General features: G+C 35.6%; 1 protein-coding gene across 14 annotated transcripts in view; it reads right to left on the reverse strand.

Annotated features, from left to right (window-relative positions):
* Btrc (beta-transducin repeat containing E3 ubiquitin protein ligase) overlaps positions 1-18651 on the reverse strand; it is a 209015-nt gene that overhangs the window by 158515 nt on the left and 31849 nt on the right. The window contains exon 1 of one of the 14 annotated variants that reach the window (XM_078022970.1): positions 10017-10037. The exons of the other annotated variants lie outside the window; for them this stretch is intronic. The gene's annotated coding sequence lies outside the window, so the exon portion shown is untranslated. Of the gene's footprint in view, positions 1-10016; positions 10038-18651 lie in introns of those variants that run through there. 14 annotated transcript variants of the gene reach the window in all.

Genomic DNA, 18651 nt, shown 5'->3' on the forward strand with positions numbered 1-18651 from the left:
TATCCACCTGCACGTACTAGCACTAATCAGGGCGTGAAATTAAACTTTTTATTTGAAAAGAAATAGCTGCTTCAAGGCTGTGATTTAGTCTGTAAAGTAAATATTAAGGTCATCCTCTTCTTCCTGATGCATATAGAATTTCTAATAGAGGAAGCAAGGGAGGAGGACCAACTGGTTAATTTCTATAAAAGTGAAAATATCTCTTTAAGACAGGACAAATTTGCTACTCACTTTATTAACAGCACAAACAACTGAACCAAGTTGCTGAAGAGTATGGGGCACTGTGGCGCAAGCATGTCTGTAATCCCAGTGGCTGGGGAGCCTGAGGCAGGAGGATCTCAAAGTTCAAAGCCAGCCTCAACAATGGCAAGGCACAAAACAACTCAGTGAAACCCTGTCTCTAAATAAAATACAAAATAAGGTTGGGGATGTGGCTCAGTGGTCAAGTGCCCCTCAGTTCAATCCCCAGTACTCAAAAATAAAGAAAGAAAAGTAACTTTGAAACATCCAATCATTTTTATTCTGTTTCTGCTTTCCTCAGCTCTTTTCTATTTATAAAGTCAATCTATCCTTGCTTAGCTCATTGGGACACTCATTCTACTTTATAGAAAAGTGTTGCCCAATTCCAGAATTGCAAATAAAAGCCAATGAAGATCTTTAAACTAAATTTATTGTAATTTTGTCTTTCAACAATAGCTTTAAAATGAAGACATCTGGTGAGTACACCTTTATAAAATCATCAAATATAATATCATCAATAATGTTAACAAACTGACATGAAGTACTTTCAAAGATGACACACTGAGAAAAAATTCACAACATATATTCCTGCCAAAACCTTTTAACCTGAATCTAAACATGAGGAAACAATCAGATGAATGCAAATGAGGGACATCCTGTAAAATTACCACAGACTCTTCAAAAATATGAATTTCATGAGTAAAACAAAGAGACATTATATATAATGTGATTGGATTATAAATTTTAAAAAGAAAAGAAAAAACACTATAAAGAACATTACTGGGACAAGTGAAGGATTATGACTATGAATGATATATTAAATGATAAAATGCTATCGGTATTAAATTTACTGGTGGAATCTTGTATTGTGATTATAAAAGAGAATGCTTTCATTCTTAGAAAATATAAGCAGAAGTAGAGGTAAGTATTGCATGTGTGCAACTCTCAAATAATTTTATAAAGAGAAGTATAGATAGCAATATACAAAGAAAAATCAAATGTAACAAAATTTTAACAATTAGCCAATCCATGTGAAGGATATGTAAGATCATTGTGCTTTTCTCACCATTTTTTACAGATTTTAAAAACACTAATACTACTCACACGTCTCTTCAAAAACATATTTCTCCCAAATAAATCTAAAGATAATACAAATAAAAGAAAAAAATACAGATGTTCTTGGACTTATGATGGGGTTATATCCTAATCAAATCCCTTGAAAATTGAAAAAAAATCATTAAGTCAAAAATGCATTTAATGTACCTAACCTACCAAACATCATAGTTTAGCAGCACAATACATGGTTAAATTCATGGTCACATGGGCTGACTGGGAGCCGCACAAGAGTGCATCACAAGAGAGTCTTACTGAATATAACTAAGGAAAAGATCAAAATTCAAAGCAGGGTTAGAACTGAATGCACACTGTTTCATACCAACAAACAAATCATAAGTCAAACAAACTGTCATAAATTGGGGAATATCTGTAGTTCAAAATGACAAAAACAACTACAACAATAGCTACTCTAAGATGAATGCTAATTCTAAAGTTCATTTATAATTTATATTTACAGTACATTCTGACACTAATTTTATGCATATACTCTTACTGGATCCTCAAAACAATCCAATAGACATAACAGTTGTTATTCATCTTAGAGGTGAAGAAACTGAGGAACAAGGTTAGTATAGTATACTGGTTAAGAGCACTCAATCTGGACCTAGAATATCTTAAGATGGAATACCGGCTTTACCATTTACAAACTGAATAATTCTGAAAAAGTAACTTACTCTCTCTTTTCCTCAATTTCTACATTTATAATTCAAGATAACAATACTATATACCTAATAAGTCAGAGAGATGAAACTGAAACCAGGTCTTCTTGTCTCCAAATCCTGTGTAATATCTACGATGCCAATAGTGTTTCAATCATACAAGAAAACAGAAAAATAATAATGATGAGGTCTTTACAAAAAGGTTGTGCACATTTACATGACTAAATGCACAAATAAGAAAAGGGTCTAACTAAAAGAAATTTTATACAGTCCAACTTTTTTTAAATTTTTTATTTATATATGACAGCAGAATGCATTACAATGCTTATTGCACGTATAGAGCACAATTTCTCATATCTCTGGTTGTATACAAAGTATACTCACACCAATTCATGTTTTCATACATGTACTTTGGATTATAATGATCATCACTTTCCACCCTCATTAATAACCCATGCTTCCTCCCTTCCCCTCCAACCCCTCGGCCCTATCTAGAGTTCGTCTATTCCTCCAATGCTCCCTCTCCCTATCCCACTATGAATCAGCCTCCATATATCAAAGAAAACATTTGGCATTTGTTTTTTTGGGATTGGCTAACTTCACTTAGCATTATTTTCTCTAACTCCATCCATTTTCTTGAAACACTGACCAGAGCAATTAGACAGATGAAATTAAAGGGTTATACATAGGAAAGGAAGAACTCAAATTGGTACTATTTGCTGATGATATGATTCAATACCTAGAAGACCCTAAAAGTATACAGTCCATTTTTAAAACACATTAGCCAGCAGGCAGCACACACCTGTAATCCCAGCAATTTGGGACGCTGAGGTGAGAGGATCTCAAATTCAACATCAGCCTCAGCAACTTAGCAAGACTCTCAAGCAACTTAGCAAAGCCTTATCTCAAAAAGAAAAAGGGACCGAGATGTAATTCATTGATAAAGCACCCTTGAGTCCAAATCACAGTACAAAAAAAAAAGAGAGAGAGACACACACACACAGAGACAGAGACAGAGAGAAACATAACCTTAGATGCTTACACAGTTTATAACTTTCAAATATTTTCACTACTTAAAATTTCACTTAGTCCTTATAACAGCTCTTTGATACAAAAGTAGGTACTGTCTTTGCTTTCCAGATAAGGAAAATGAAACTCAAAAAGATTCATGCAACTTATTCAACACCTTAACGACTTTTAGAAAGTAGAATCAGAGAATCAGGTCTTGTTTCCATCACAGCACATTGTAAAATTTACATTCTCATCTAAACTAAAATGATTATGAAGTATTTCAAAGAAAACATACTAACCAGACAGGTAGAACTCCTACACTATCAGTTATAAACAAACAACAAAAATTATCACTAGTCCATTCAACAAAACAGATGTCAATTTGCAAAGCTTTGATATTTTTCTTAAATACCTTTAGAAAACAAGGATCAAAAAATATGAACTCTTATAAAAAGGACTTTATTGTATTTTTATAGCTTATTACATACCTTGTAACAATCATTTTGTTAAATGTGAATGTCAGTTTTATTTTCCGTCCCTTTTTTCCTGGCTATTTACAAGCTTTGTAAGAATCGTTCCTTAATTAAGTCTAAACATAGTTTTATATAAATGGATTCCTGGAAATAAAACGTTCAGACTTAAGAAATGATTGTTACAGAGACTGTAACAGGCCGTAAAAAAACGAATGCCACTTTAAACAAAGATTTCTCATTTTAATTAAAAAGATAATCATCAGAACATTCCTACACTTAACAGAACCATTTAAAGAAGCTTCTTTGGAAAAAAATATGGAGTATCTTACTCAGGCTTCTGTAGTATAATCCCTAATATATTTAAATGAAACTTTCAGTGATCCAATAGTAAGAATTATAATGTACTATACCTTCATTTTAAAGATACAATAAGAGGGAACAGGTCTCCAAATCAGATAAATCTCATTCTAATTCTTTCGGGTTTTTTATTATTTATTTATTTATTTTGTACCAGAGATTCAACCCAGAAGGCACTTAACCACTAAGCAACATCCCCACCTCCTTTTTATTTTTAGAAACAGGATCTCCCTGAGTTACTTAACACCTCACTAAATTGCTGAAGGCTGGCTTTGAACTAGAAATCTTCCTGCCTCAGCCTCCCAAGCCACTGTGATTACACGTGTGCCCCACCACACCAGGTTCATTCAAATTATTTTTTTCAACATTAATGTTTTCAAAAGATGATATTTTCACACAAGATATTGGTAGAAACCATTTAAGAAGATTTAGGAGCCAAAGGTGGGCATGGTGGTGCACACATGTCATCTCAGGGATTTAGGAGCCTAAGGCAGGAGGATTCCAAGGTTGAGGCCAGCCTCAGCAACTTAGCAAGACTCTGAGCAGCTTACTGAGACCCTGTTTCAAAATAAAAACAAAGGACTGGGGACATAGCTCAGTGGTAAGGTAATTCAGAGTCAATTCCCACTACCATTAAATAAATAAATAAATAAGAATATTTAGGATCCATGGCGTATATAATCCCAGTTGACTCCAGGTAAGAGGATTTCAAGTTCAAGCCCAGCCTCAGAAATTTTTAGAGTATGTGTCTCCAAAAATTAAAAAGGGCTGGTTATATAGCTCAAATGGAAAAAAAAAAAAAACTCATTTTCAATCCCTAGCATTGCCCCCCCAAAAAAGAAAAAAAGGACACTTAGGAAATACTTTTTAAACATGACTACATATGAACATGACAAGGATTATATAGTTAGTTTGGGGGAGTATGGGAATTTCTTTTGGGCGGGGGCCGGGGGGGGGGGGGGGGGCTGGACATCCAACCCAACACTTTCCACATGTGAGGTAAGTGCTCTACCACTGAGTCACATCCCCAGCCCTACAATTTGTTGATTCAGTTTGTATGTATCAGGTTAAAAGGGGGGGGGGGCATATTCAGAAGACTATCGATTAAAGGTGATACAAAAGTAGGTACTGTCTTGATAAGAGTTGAAGCAGTCCATTCTGATTTTCTAATTTTCTAAGTGCCATGCCTGAGAATGGTTGAAAGATGTGAAAAACTGTTAAGAAGCACTTACTGGATGAGGCAGGACTCTTTTTCAATTAATTCATCCGACTAACTTTTGAACTGTTTTTAACTAAAATCATGCAACATTCCAAGACAGAATGAAGTAGATCTATGAGCTATCATTATAGTTAACTGCAACTTGAAAATCAAATATATTAATGTTCTTCTACTTAGGTCATCTTTTCTAAATTAACTGAATACTAAAATCTGAATCATTGCTTGAAAGTCTACAGTAATATATTACTGGATCATTTAGAAAAAAATAAGAGACCCAGAATAGCCAAAGCTATCCTTGGCAAAAAAAAGTGAAGCAGGAGACATCACGATACCAGACCTTAAACTATACTACAGTGCAATAGTAACCAAAACAGCAGGGTATTGGCACCAAAACAGACATGTAGACCAATGGTACAGAATAGAAGAAGACACAGAGACCAACCCACATAAATACAGTTATCTCATACTAGACAAAGACACCAAAAACATACACTGGAGAAAGGATAGCCTCTTTTCAACAAATGGTGCTGGGAAAACTGGAAGTCCATATGTAGCAAAATGAAATTAAACCTCTCACCATGCACAAAACTCAACTCAATGTGGATGAAGGACTAGGAATTAGACCAGAGACCCTATACCTAATAGAAAAAAAAATAGGCCCAAATCTTCATCATGTCAGATTAGGCCCTGACTTCCTTAATAAGATTCCTGAAGTGCAAGAAATAAAATCAAGAATCAATAAATCAGGGGCTGGGAATGTGGCTCAAGGGGTAGCGCGCTCGCCTGGCTCGGCCCGGGTTTGATCCTCAGCATCACATACAAAACAAAGATGTTATGTCCGCCGAAAACTAACTAAATAAAAATTCTCTCTTTAAAAAAAAAATTTAATGAAAGAATCAATAAATCAGATAAATTCAAACTAAAAAGCTTCTTCTCAGCAAAGCAAACAATCATTGAGGTAAAGAGAGAGCCTACAGTATGGGAGCAAATTTTTACCACAAGCACAGATACAGCACTAATCTCCAGGATATAAAATGATCTCAAAAGACTTAATACCAAAAAAAAATAAACAAACCAATCAATAAATGGGCTAAGGACTGAATTAGACACTTCTCAGAAGATATACAAGCAATCAACAAACATATGAAAAAATGTTCAACATCTTTAGTAATTAGAGAAATGCAAATGAAAAACTACTCTATCTCATCCCAGACAGAATGGCAGTTATCAAGAATACAAGCAATATTAAATGTTGGAGAGGATGTGGGGGAAAAAGTACACTCATACATTGCTGGTAAGACTGCTTATTGGCACAACCACTTTGGAAAGCAGTGTGGAGATTCCTCAGAAAACTTGCAATGGAACCACCATTTGACCCAGCTACCCTCACTCCTCGGTCTATATCCAAGGAATTAAAATCAGCATATTACAGTGACACAGCCTCATCAATGTTCATAGTAGTTCAATTCACAATAGTTAAACTGTGGAACCAACCTAAAAGCCCTTCAACAGATGAATGGATAAAGAACCTATAGTACATATACACAATGAAATATTATGTAGCATTAAAAGAGAAAAAATTATGACATTTGCAAGTATATGGATGGAGTTGGAGAATATTATGCTAAGCGAAGTAAGCCAATCCAAAAAACTAAAGGTCGAATGTTTTCTCTGATTAGTAGATACTGTTATCTATGATTGGGGGGGTAGGGGTATGGGAAGAATAAAGTAATTTGGGATTAGGCAAAGGGGAAGATGGAGAGAGATTATGGGAGTAGGAAAGATGGTAGAATGATATAGACATCATTACCCTAGGTACATGTATGATTGCACAAATGGTGCATCTCTACACCATGTACAACCAGAGAATCGAAAAGTTGCGCTCCATTTGTGTACAATGAATTAAAATGCATTCTGCTGTCGTGTACAACTAAGTAGAACAAATAAAAACAATAATAATAAAAAACATATATTACTGGAAACTGCTTCAAAGTAGACTTTACTTTCCCAAGGAAACAAGCCATAATGGAGAGGCGATTTCCTGAGAACTTGGTAGCAAAGAAAGTGCTGATGTGACTAACACCATCATAACAAAGATTCAATAACTATAAAACTCTACAATCATTAAAAAGTAAGAAATTACATTCTAGTTTCCATAAAATGGGAGTATCATGCTGGTGATCAGCAAGTATGCATTCAAAATGTACAAAGCACAATTCTTCCATGTGCACTCATTAAACAAATTTAACCTCAAGCTAATAACCAACAAAAATAAATACTAAACATTTAATTACCAATCACTTAGCTTTGCTTCTTATAATACAGACTGCTGCTTAGGATGATATACAAAGAAGGGAGAGGAAATAGATGGGAATAAATAAATGAATTAGTCAAAAGAAAGCCTTCATTGTATCTAAATTATTTGCCAGAATAAAGTTTCAAAATCCTATTATGCATTATTATCTATTACCAGGAGCAAGAGATCTTAGTTGTTGACTAAGATCATAATGATCTTGATCACATTGGTGTTTCTCATTTATTTTTTGCTTTATTAAAAAAGAAATTAGGGCTGGGATTGCGGCTCAGTAGTAGAGCACTTGCCTTGCACATGTGAGGCACTGGGTTTAATCCTCAGCACCACATAAAAATAAATAAATAAAGGTATTGTGTCTATCTGCAACTAAAAAATATTTTAAAAAAAGAAAAAAAATTATAGAAAGAGGAGGTAAAATGTAGACCAATCACCAAAAAATATTATAGGATGATGAGACATTTTTCTTTTTCATTTGCTTTTTCATCTCTTCAGTTTATTAAAAGCCACATATTCTACTTAAGACTAAAGGCCACTTAAATAAAATAAAATAAACCCTATAAAGTAACTCTCATCTTCAAGGTCACAGGATTTACTTGAAACTGTGCTTTTGTGTGTGTGGTATTGGGAATTGAACACGGGGCATTCTACCACTAAACTACACTCCCAGCCTTTTTTATTTTTTATTTTGAGACTACCTTTCACTAATTCCCCAGACTGGCCTTAAACTTTTTATATTCCTGCCTTGGCTTTCTGAGGCACTGGGTTACAGGCATGCATCATCATGCATTTCCTTATTTGAAACTTTGTAAAGATATACACTATTAAAATATTCACAAAATTTTTTTCATAAAACATTAAATTTAAGGCATATCAAATACTTTCTTCTGATAACCATTATTATTTTTGGTACTTAACCCTCAATGAATAAAAGCATCAAGAACTGAGGCATCTTTTGGAGAAATGCAAATTAAAACCACAAAAAAAAAATCACTATACATCTATTCACTAACTAAAATAACAAATACTGATCATTGCAAATACTATGGACGTCAGTCATATTTTACTTTTCTCAAGAGTTCTTTTTCTTCATTTGTCCTATCCTACTCCCAGCAAACTATATTCATTCTCTCCAGAATCTTTCTCAAATGTCTGTCTTCCTTTTCCAGATATTTAATGCATTAGCACAAGTCCACAATGCCTCTTGCCTACAACCTTTAAAGTGTCTATTTTTATCTGTCTATTCTCCCCACTCCTCAATCTAATCCACTCTAAATCAAACAATTAGTTTTAGTTTTTGTTTGTTTGTTGTAGTACTGAAAAATGAACCCAGGGTCTTGCACATGCCAATCTAGCGCTCTACCTCTGAGCTACATCCCCAGCCTTTATTTTTATTTTGAGAGAGGGTCTAGCTAAATTGTTCAAGGCTGGCCTTGAACTTGCAATTCTCTGCCTCAACCTCCCCTGCCTCAACCTCCCTAGTAGCTGGAATTACAGTGCACACTGCCACACCTTTCTTTGCTGTTACTGACCCCAGTGAGAACTAGATTCAAATGTAAATTACAGACCTTTCAGGGAAAAAAAAGTATTCAACAGGTTTATATCTAGTCTTGGGGTCAGAGACTTCAGATTAAAAATCTTTTCACTATCACAACAAATAATTAATTTTTTTAAAAAAATTAGATACTTTTTTAAAAAACTATCTAAATACATCCAAAATACCTGAGAACAAATCTCTCTCTTTCATCTCTCTCTCAATAAATCTAAAACATATATATATATATATATATATATATATTTTTTTTTTTTTGCCATACTGGGATTGAACCACAGGTCTTGTTGCACGCTAGGCAGGCACTCTACCAGCTACATCCCTTGCCCTTAAAACAATATAAAACTCTGTACCTATGTACAAAGTTCCTCTATACAGAGATTTTTTTTAATTTTTTTGAGTTATAGATAAACACAATGCCTTTATTTTATTTATTTATTTTTTATGTGGTACTGAGAATTGAATCCAGTGCTTCACACATGCTAGATAAGTGTTTTACTACTTACTAAGCCACAACTGCAGCCCCTATACAGAAAAATATTAAAGACCTAAATAAATGGAAGGATATATGCCATTTTCGTGGTTACAAAACTCAGTAGTGTTAAGATTTCAGTTCTCCCAAAATATATAGGTTCAGTACAATTCCAATGAAAACCATAGCAGACATTTTATGGAAATTGATGATTCTAATACATGTGGAAATACGAAGAGCCAAGAATTGGCAATTCAATATTGAGGGTGGGGGGTTGAGGGGCAGGGACATACAACCACATGCTAGGATGGTTATAAAAAATATAGTAATTAAGAAAATGTGACCAGGTGCAAGTGGTGCACTGTTGTCATCCCAGCTACTCAGGAGGCTAATGCAGGAGGATCTCAAGTACCAGGCCAGTCTAGACAACTTAGCAAGACCCTGTCTCAAAATTTTAAAAAGCTGGGAATATAATATAGTGGTGGAGTACTTGCCTAGCTCATGTGGGCTCTAGGTCCAATTCCTAGTACCGCAAAAAAAAAAAAAAAAAAAGTGTGATATTGACAAGAATACATAGACCATGATATTGAACACAGAAGTACACACCTGTAAACCCAGCTACTCACAAGTTCAAGGTCAATCTGGAAAACAGAATCACACCTTTAAAAAAAAAAAAAAAGCAGGATGGAGGAGTGTTTGCTTAGTATGCACAAGGCACCAGGTTCAATCTATGGTTCCATAAACACACAAAAATATACTATTACAGAAGCAAATTCACACACACATAGACACCTCATATATGACAAAAGTGATCAATCTCTTCCATATCTGATTGCTGAATCAGTCAGATATAAAAAGGGAAAAAAGAATGATTCTCACATTATACATAAAAATTATTTCCAGACAGACTACAGATCTAAATTGTAAATATAAAACAATAAAGTTTCTCAGGGTCTTGAGGTAACTATAACATCATGTTCAAGCAGCACTGTGAAGAAACAGCCCCAGTGTCCAATGACAAATGAGTAATACAGTATGGGCTGGAGTGTACTACAGTGTTAGAGCATGTGCTTAGCATGCATCCTTGATTCAATCCCAAACAACAAAAACAAATTAAAATAAATAAAACATAATATAGATACACAATAGACTATTATTCAGCCATATAAGAAATAAGACAATACTTTAACAATGGGTGAACCTGCAGGACATAATGCTTAGTGAAATAAGACAAATACTGCTTGATTTCACTTATATGAAATAACTAGGGTAGTCACATTCATAGAACCAAAATAGAGCAGTGATTGTCAGTAACTGGGAAGAAGGAGAATTGGGGAATTATTGTTTAGTGGGTATAGAGTTTTAATTGTATAAGATGAAAAAAATTCTGGAGATTGGTTGTATAATAATGTGAGTATATTTAACACTACACTTAATGGTACACTTAAAAATGGTTAAGATAGTGCTGGGGTTGTGAATCAGCAGTACAGCACTTGCCTAGCATGTGGGAGACACTGGGTTTGATTCTCAGCACCACATTAGTAATAAATAAATAAATAAAATTTTAATAAGAATGATTAAGACAGCAAATTTTACATTATGTGTATTTAACCATGAGATTATTTTTAATTTTTACATTTACACAAGTGTGTGTATGTGTGTGTATTTATTTTTAATGATCTTGAGATAAGCAAAGATTTCTTAAATAAAAAAAGTGCTAACCAAGTAGCCCAGAAAGGTGGCTCACTCCTATAATCCCAGTGACTCGGCTCTTTACCACTGAGCCACATCCCCAACCCTTTTTTTATTTTTTGAGACAAGGTTCCTCTAAATTGCTTAGGGCCTCGATAATTGCTGAGACTAGCACTGAACTTGCAATTCTCCTGCCTCAGCCTCCAGGAGGGAGAGTTGCTAAGATTATGGGTCTGCACTTTTGCACTCAGTTCCAATTTATAATCTTCAAAAGTACCATCAAAGAAAGACTAACAAACTGTTCCCAGATTGACAGAGACTAAAGGGATAAGACAAATATATTAAATGTGTGATTCTGGAGAAAGTCCTCGTGTTATAAAGTACAAAGTTTGAACAGAATTTGAGCATTAAACTTGCATCTGTTAATTTCCAAATTTTGATAGTTATGTAGAATGTCTTTTGTTTCCTGCACTCCCCCCAGTACTGGGTTGAACCCAGGACCTCATATGTGCTAGGAAAGTACTCTACAGTGAGGTACATCCCCAGCACAACAATGTACATTTTTTGTAGAAAATACACATTCAAATTTTTTTAAATGTTTTTTTTTAGTTTTAGTTGGAAACAATACCTTTATTTTATTTATTTATTTATGTGGCGCTGAGAATTAAACCCATGGCCCCGCGAATACTAGGTGAGCACTCAACCACTGAGCCACAACACCCCAGCCCTCAAATATTTTGTGGTAATACTGCCAAAACAACTTATTCTCAAATGCATCAAGAAAAAAAAAATGTTAGGCTGGGGTTGTGGCTTAGTTGTAGAGTGCTTACTTAGCATTTGTGAGGCACCGGTTTTGATTCTCAGCACCACATATAAATAAATAAATATCCATCAACACCTAAAAATATATATTTTTTTTAAAAAAATGTTAATGTAGGATTGGGGCTGTAACTCATGGTAAAGCGCTTGCCTCTCATATGTGAGGCACTGGGTTTGATCCTTAGCACCACACTAAAAATAAATAAAGATAACTGTGTGTTCATCTACAATTAAAAAATATATATATACTAAAAAAACCCAGTGGGCAAAATTATAAAAGGAAAAAAATGTTAATTGTATTCAGAATTCTTCTGTAATTCTGAGGCAAACTCAAAATAAATATTAAAAAAACTACACTGGGCTGGGGATGTGGCTCAAGCGGTAACGTGCGGCCCAGGTTCGATCCTCAGCACCACATACAAAACAAAGATGTTGTGTCCGCCAAGAACTAAAATAAATAAATAAATAAATATTAAAATTCTCTCCCCCCCCCTCTTTAAAAAAAAAAAAAGAACTACATTGGTAGTTTGACCAAACACTAATCCAAAAGCCAGTGTCAATCCATCAAGAAATCTTTATGGTTCAGCAGTAAAATAAAACACTAATGAATAAGAGGGTAGGGTTGTGGCTCAGTGGTACAGCTCTTGCCTCCCATGCATGAGGCACTGGGATCGATCCTCAGCACCACATAAAAATAAAATAAATTAAATAAGGATATTGTGTCTATAATTTAAAAAAATTTTTTAAAAAGACTAGTGAATACATAAATATACATAAACCACACACACACACACACACACACACACACACAGACATATATACACATGTATATATTACTTATTTCTCAAGTCACATACACATAGATGCATGTACACACCAATTAACATTTGGGAAAGACTGTATTTGCTTTCTATAGCTGCAGTAAAAAAGTACCACATATTTAATGGCTTAATACAACACAAATTTATTATTTTATAGCTCTGTAGTTTAGAAGTCTAAAATGGGTCTCATTGAGTTCTAACCAAGGTGTTGATGGGGCTGTCTTCTGGTCAGTTTTATAGATTCTAGGTTTGCCCTTTCCAGCTTCTAGAACCTGCTCTAATTCCTTAGCTTATGGACCTCTTCCTCATCTTCAAATCTAGCAACACTAGTTTGAATTCTTACACAGCACCATTCTGACCTCTTCTTCCTCCTCCTTACACATTTAAGGACTCTTGTAATTAAACTGAGTCCAACCCAGACATACCTGATCAATTTCCCTACGTAAAAGTCAGCTGATTAGCAATCCTGATTCTATTGGCAATTCCTTTTGCTATATACCTAACATATTCACAGTTTCTTGGGATTAGGAGGTAGATATACTTGGTATGCTTGCAGTTAACAGTAAGGGGTATTATTCCACATAGTCCAAAAATGTTGTTTCCTTTATTTTCTTTACTCTGAGTTGTATGTACGTACATATGTTTTATATATGTGTGTGTATATGTGTGTGTGTATATATATATATGTATGAAAACATGTACACATACACTACACACACACACACATATTGGGAGAGGGCATTAAAATGTTCTTTTTCTTTTTTGGGTTATGGGGATTGAAACCCTGGGTGTTCTACCACTGAGCTACATCCATTGTCCCTTTTATTTTGACACAGGGTCCTGCTAAATTACTGGGGCTAGCCACAAACTTGCAATCCTCCCAACTCTGTCTCCCAAATTCCCAGGACTATAGGCCATGACCAGCTTCTTTCTTTCTTTTTAAAATGATTATTTATTTATTTATTTATTTGGTACTAGAAATTGAACCCCAAGGTATTCAACCACTGAGCCATAGCCACATCTGCAGCCCTTTTCAAATCTTATTTTGAGTCAGGGACTCACTAAACTGCTTAGGGCCTCCTTGCTAAATTGCTGAAGTTGGCTTTGAACTTTTGATCCTCCTGCCTCAGTGTCCCAGACTGCTGGGATTAAAGCCATTGCACCTAGCTTTAAATGATGGTACTAATGGTGATCATTCTTTTTCACATCCTGGTATGTAGGGAGAAAATGTTGCTAATCCTTTGAACTCTGTGTAAGTAGTAAAAAATCTTTTTCTTGATCCCTTAAATGAAGTCTGAAGGAAACTGGATGTGGTGTCCCATGCTTTTAATCCCAGCTACTGAGGCTCAGGCGGGAGGATTGCAAATTCTAGGCCAGCCTCAGCAACTTATCAAGAACCTCTCAAAATTAAAAAGGGGGGAGGAGGCAGGATGAGTGGCTCACCAGTACAACAAAAAAAAAAAAAAAAAAAAAAAGAAGGAAAGGAAGGAAGGAGAAAGGAAGGAGGGAGAAAACAAACAAAATATTGTGTTCCTACAAATACACCATATATCATACACAAGATGTGTATTTTACAGAAACATACAGAACAAATCAATAAGAAAAGGCCAAACAACACCAGTCCTGGGCCACACCTATAATCTCAGCAACCCAGGAGGCTGAAAGAGAAGGATAGCAAGTTCAAAGCCAGTCTCAGCTACAGGCCCTAAGCAATTTAGTGAGAACCCTGTCTTAAAATGAAAAATGAAAAAGGCTGGAGGATATAGCTCAGTGGTAAAGGGCCTCTGGGTAAATCCTCAGCATCAAAAACACAAAAAATTTAAAAACAAAGGAAGAAAAGAGGCAACAATCCAATAACAATTTTAAAAAAAACCTTGAATAGACACTTTACCAAAGAGGCTAATAGTCAATAAAACTAAAATAGTGCTTGTTTACATTAGTCATTAAAGAAATGCAAATTTTATAGAATAGTACCCTTCATCCACTAGAATGGCTACAGTGAGAAAGACAGTACAGCAAATTCACAAAGCCCTGGGTTCAATCCCCAGCACTATAAAAAGAAAAAGAAAAAGAAAAAAAAAAAAGACATTCTTCAGTGAATGTTCCAGAGGGAACTCCTAAACACTACTAGAGAAAATGGAAAATGGTTCCACAGTATCTACTAAGCTAAATATTTTTGTCCTATGATCTAGTAATTCCACTCCTAAATATATATCCAGCAAAAATAGGTTAAAAAAAAACCAACCAGGTATAACTTTATTTATAACAGCACAATTAAAGTAGCCAAAATCTGGAAATAACCCAAGTGTCCATCAAAAAGAGGACTGAGCAGTAGATGGTGGTACACGCCTGCAATCCCAGTGGTTAGGGGGGCTGAGGCAGGAAGATGGCAAGTTCCAGGGCAGTCTTAGCAAATTAGTGAGGCTCTCAGCAACTTTGAAACCCCCTGTCCAAAAATTAAAAATAATAGGAATTGGGATGTTAGCTCAGTGATAAAGTGTCCCTGGTTTCAATCCTCAGTACCAAAAAGGAAAACTAGAGCTCAGAGTAGTCTGTCTGTTTAATACTTGTTACATTGTAGTCCATGATTAAGTGCCCCTATATTCAATTTTGGATATTTGTTTTATAAACAGATATATGCAACATACCAAATTTGAGCTTGTTTGATTAAATATGATACAATACTCACCATAAAAGATTCTGGAAATATTAGATAATTAAAAGAATGATAACAAAAATAAATAAGATTTAAAAATAATAATTAAAATAAAATCTTTTAATCATCTCAATAGGCCCCAGGCAGGAACTTCCCTTACTATTTCCCTACCTGCCCTCCTGCCCTGCCCTAAATTAAAACCCTGCTACCAAAACTCCTCCCATGATCTGGCCCTGTGGCCCAAAGGGCCCACCAAAAATAACTAACTTGGGCCGGGGCTGGGGCTCAGTGGTAGAGCACTTGCCTAGCACATGTGACACGACAGGTTCAATCAATCCTCAGCACCACATAAAAATAAATAAATAAAATAAAGATATCACGTGCATCTGCAACTAATTAATTAGCTCCTCTCACGGCTCTGCTAATGCCCTATAAAACCCAGACCCTTATGGCAGCCCCCACCATTATCCTCCTGGAGATGTGCCCCTCTGGTGCTGAATAAAGCACATATCCCTTGTCCATGAGTCTCCCTCCATTTTCTTTTTCTTTTTGTATTCTCTTTCAAGTGCTTTCATATTGTTAAAAAGGCCCTAGCTGGGTGTGGTGGTGGACAACTATAATCTCAGTGACTCTGGAGGCTGAGCTAAGAGGATCAAAATTTCAAAGCCAGCCTCAGCAACTTAGTCAGGCCCTAAGCCACTTAGCAATACTGTGTCTCAAAAATAAAAAAGGGCTGTGGCTCATTGCTTAAGCACCCCTGGGTTCAATCCCTAGTGCCATTTAAAAAAAAAAAAAAAAAAGGCCATTAAATATTTCAAAATACTACCCATAATCCAACAATTCACAAACAAGCATATTAACAGTTTAGAATAATACTTCTCAAATGCAAAGACATATGCATCCAAATACAAAACATTTATCCAAATTCCTGAATGTCTGTCTCCACGACTTTTCAGCAAAGCATGAAAGTTCTCCAGACATCTAAAAATACCAGCATCACATCTCGCAACCTTAAATTTAGGTGCAAATAAAGAACTGGAAAATCTCTAAATCTGCTACCAAGGAAGTTGTTAAGAGCATTATGTATGACCTTGATACAAATTTTGTTTCAGTTCAAATTGTTACAAGCGTCACTGAAAGGAGCCAGATGAGGTGGCACCCACCTGTACTCCCATCTATTTGGGAGACTGAAGCAGAGGACCAAAGTCTAAGGCCAGTCTCAGCAACTTAGAGATACCCTGTCTCAATAAATAATAAAAAGGACTGGGAATGCAGTTGTGGTAGAACACCTCTACTTCAATCCCCAGTACCATTAAAGAATCTATCTCGGGCTGGGGATGTGGCTCAATCGGTAGCGCGCTCGCCTGGCATGCGTGTGGCCCGGGTTCGATCCTCAGCACCACATACCAACAAAGATGTTGTGTCCACCGAGAACTAAAAAATAAATATTAAAAATTCTCTCTCTCTCTCTCTCTCTCTCTCTCCCTCCTCTCTCACTCTCTCTTTAAAAAAAAAAAAAAAGAATCTATCTCACGGGATTATTGGGAGAATTAGATGACATAATATTAGTAAAAGAACTTAGAACATTAAATTTGGAACAGCATAAACACTTAATAAATACAGGCTGATGGCACAGCTTAACATTGAATAAGCATGAGGATTTGGGTTCAATTCCCAGCACCCAAAAAGAAAAAACAAATGAATAAATAAATAGTAGCCATTGCTATAAAAACAAAAAACCTCACCCACTTCTGTGTTATTCTGTTATTGGCACAACATCAGGTCAGGTCACAAGCCCATGTGAGTAGGAAAGGCGAGTGTACTCTGAAAGAAGAGCCTAATTACAGGAAGAAGGAAACTTCAGAAGGAAAATTCCAACTCAAAAAAAGTTTTACTACACAGGCAGGAATTCTCTCCAAACCTTGGGACTCTTGCTTCCTTGCTTCCCCAACCCCTACCCTGGCTACATATGAAATTAACCAAGCATCTCAGAGAACAATCTTATTCTTAGTACAAATATTAATCTCCGTATCTATTTTACTTTTGTTAATCTGAGTCTTTTGTAAAATGTTCCCAAGCGGACTTTGGGAAATGAAAGGGAATACGCCTCAGGCTATGCTAACTATGCAGAGATTTCCCCGCCCCCCAACTGGGTGAATACCATTGAATAGAGATTTTTTACCCCTTCAATGCCAATTTTAGGATGCTCAAATTGATTTATTAAGGAAAGAGAAGGCTTTCTTTTGGTGCTAGGGATTGAACCCAGGGCCTTATATTTCTTTTTGCTGACTTAAGTTTATTGGCTAAGTTGTCAAATTTTGGTAAATATTTTCTATTTCATTCTCAATGAATTCTCACTATCCACAGGTAGAAAATACTTCTGTGCTATATTAAAATATTGCTAGGGGCTGAGGATATAGGCCAGTGGTCAAATGCTTTCAATCCTCTATATAGTGCCAAAAAAAAAAAACTGTTAGAAAGTAAATGAGATTTCAAAATATTTTACCCTAGCCAGGTGAGGTGGCACACACCTTAAAATCCCAGCTACTCCACAGGCAGCAGGAACACAAGTTTGAGGCCAGCATGGGTACCTTAGTGAGACTTCTTTTATTTTTATTTATTTTTTAATATGTTCTAATTAGTTATATATGACAGTATAGTGATACCTCTTTTCAAAATAAAAAATAAAGGGCTGGGATGTGGCTCAGTGGTACAACACTTGCCTAGCACATGCAAGGCCCTGGGTTTGATGATTCCCATCATCATCATCATCAGCATCATCATCATCATATGGTTGGGGATGTGGTTCAGTAATGGAGGCCCCCCCTCCCTGAGTTCAAGCCCCAATACCACAAAAAAAATTAATTTTTGGGAAACTAAAATATTTTAAAATAGCCAGGTATCGTGGTACATACCTATAATCCCAGAAACTCAGGAGGCTAAGGAGGCAGAAGAACTGCCAAATTAGGGGACAATCTCAGATCTTGCCCTCAAAAAAATTTTTAAAAAAGGATTCAGATACAGCTTAGTAGTAAAGTGCCTGTGGGTTCAATCCCAAGTGCAAAAACTTAATTAATTAAAATGAAAAGAAGGGCTGGGGCTATAGCTCAGTGGTAAAGTGCAATCCTCAGCACCACATAAAAATAAATAAAAGTACTGTGTCCATCTACAACTAAAAAATATTTAAAAAAAAAAAAGGAAAAGAAAAAATAATCATAGAAGGGGAAAAACAAATAAATAAGGCTGGAGATGT

The sequence above is a fragment of the Ictidomys tridecemlineatus genome, chromosome 1 (genome assembly GCF_052094955.1).
Source record: "Ictidomys tridecemlineatus isolate mIctTri1 chromosome 1, mIctTri1.hap1, whole genome shotgun sequence".
Taxonomy (NCBI): domain Eukaryota; kingdom Metazoa; phylum Chordata; class Mammalia; order Rodentia; family Sciuridae; genus Ictidomys; species Ictidomys tridecemlineatus.